Here is a 2469-nt window from a genome sequence, read left to right as displayed (position 1 = left end):
GTTCAGCTGCAGGCCAAACTTAAGCCAAGCCTCTATTCCTCCAGGGCCACCTGTTACGATTCAGCAAGCAATCCACAGATGCTGTGTGTTGTCTCACAAGGCCACACCAGAAACCGACACCGCCTCCAGTGAGTCTCAGCAAGGAGCACCTGACTCGCTGAGGATACAACTGGATGTGGTTTGGGTGGGGCCGCGAGTTGGTGGAGGCGGGTTTTCAGGAAATCCTCTGGGTGGAGCGACCTCTGTTATCCAGTTTGATGACATCAGGGCTATGGTGGCGCTGTGTCCGCGAACTAGTAGAGGGGAGGGCTCAACAGAGAACAATGGATACCGCCAGCACTTCTGTACAGAGCAAGTCTCATCTTGGCCCTCGCTCCGACAATGCCTCCCTGTAAGTCCCTGGTGCCCCCCGTGTTCAGCCGAACGGGCACTGATGCTCAGAGCGAGCAGGTCCATCACCACAAAAATCTGCTCATGGACGTGGCCCCTTTAAGAACCTTCTGGCGCTGCCGCTGCCTCAGACTCCGTCTCACTCTGCCACTCGGGACCGGGCAGCCCCGTGTCCTTGTCCGGTCCTACGTTCTGCCATTGCAGGGTGTTTTCTTGGACTTCTCCCTAGTTGTATGGCTTGCTCATCTACATCTCAGGTGATTTTTCCTTGCTGCTGCTCCTTGTTTCCATCACAACTTTGATTTGGTCTCTAGGGGGATGAAAGAGCCTCTATCATCTATACTCTTTTTTTTCTAGTTAAAATGTTAGGTACTTTTTTACAGACCCTTTTTAGTACATATGCTAAGGCTTGGAGGAATTTATTTTTTTGTTTGTTTTTGTTTCTTCTTTTTTTCTTTTTAAATTTCTCTTTGGAGGAATTTATAGAGAAATTTTTAGTGAAAGTGACACAAAGGGTTTGAACCCTGCAGTCCAAAGTCCACACACGGCCCCTATGCTTCAGTGCATGAACCAGGTGAAGCGTTGAGATAGTCACTTGAGTTACGTGTATAGGCACCACATGGTCTTTGTGGGAGCTACTTTGTACATATAGCCTCCTTTCCAGCTCATGGTCCAGGAGGTGAAGGAAAGAGCCTTTATTCAGCATCACCAGGGGGTCGGGGCTGTGCTAGGTACTTTGTTTCTATTGCCCGCATTAACCCTTGCAATGATCCCTAGTGAAGAATGTCAGAATCCTTTACTTCTACGGAAGCTGAGTTCAGAGAGATTGAGAGCTTTGCTCACATTCGGGGGATTGTGGCTCCCAGTCAGGGGCATGGCTCATTATCCACATGTGTACTGAGAAGATGAACAGGAGAAATCATGGAGACCTGCTCAGTCAGGGCAGAGGATATGGACCTGGGAATGGTCTGGGAGGCTTTGAAAGTCGGGCAGAAGGACAGCTGTGCTAAAAATCAGGGGTGGGATATCTATGCTCTAAAACCTGAAACGGGGAGACCAACAATATGTAAATAGCTCTTACTCTACACCAACACTATCCCTGATTATCTCGCCTCATCCTAATAGCTGGCCTTCAATCCAGGCATTATTATCCCATTTTACAGATTAGAACATCCGGCAAATAAGTGGCACAACCAGGCTACAAAACTAAATAAAGATCCATTCTCTCTACACAGCAGCACGTGGCCTCTCCAGAGCCCAGCACTCTCCATACCTGGATGGTTGAGCCTGTGGTACATTTCCAAACACTAGAGACAGAAAAGGGCTGGGTAGGGTAGCCCACATGGCTCCAAGATTCTGAATGGGAGTAGGACAAATGGTGGGAGACAGCAGCCCAGCTCTCCACTCATTCTTTCCCTTTGTGGTGTTCAGTTAAGGACTCGGAAGAAATCAATCTTTGTGTCTTTTCATGGTTAAAATTCTACATGGAACAGAACCCTCAAAGCAGCCACCAAGCCAGTCTTTGTTGGGTTTCTAAGCAGTAAGGATGCTGCATCTCAACACTTAATGCTCAGAGAGAAAGGGGCTCGGTTATTCAAAGGGGAACTTAACAAGAGCCTTTTTCTCCCAAGTCCTTGCAATTTTGGACTCACTTCTAATCCCCGGAAGAAATGTTGGATCCCTTTTCCCCCCACATTTCCACGTTGTTCCTGCGAGTTCAGAAACCGTCAGTGGAAGATTTTCATGAGTAGTTGTGAGGTTCCCAATTTCTACCTCATTCTGGCAGAATCGCTTTTGTTTTCAGAACCTTGAAACCTTCATTTTTGGAAAAACAATACACTCAGAAATATACATATGTATATATATAATTACATATATAATTAAAAATAAAATAAATATAATTTTAAACTCATCTATCCATTGTAGTTTCACAAAGAAGCCTCAATTGAATTCCTCAAAAATAAGGTGCCAGGCAGGTTTCTGAGGAAGCCACACGAAGGAAACTTTAGCTTAATGTGCTGTCCTAAAAGAGCACATTTATTCTGAAAGAAAAGCCAAAGGCAATTTTAGGTTCTGCAA

The sequence above is a fragment of the Pteropus vampyrus genome, unplaced genomic scaffold (assembly GCF_000151845.1).
Source record: "Pteropus vampyrus isolate Shadow unplaced genomic scaffold, Pvam_2.0 Scaffold74, whole genome shotgun sequence".
Taxonomy (NCBI): domain Eukaryota; kingdom Metazoa; phylum Chordata; class Mammalia; order Chiroptera; family Pteropodidae; genus Pteropus; species Pteropus vampyrus.
The sequence above is the reverse complement of the archived record's forward strand: the minus strand, read 5'-3'. Positions refer to the sequence as shown.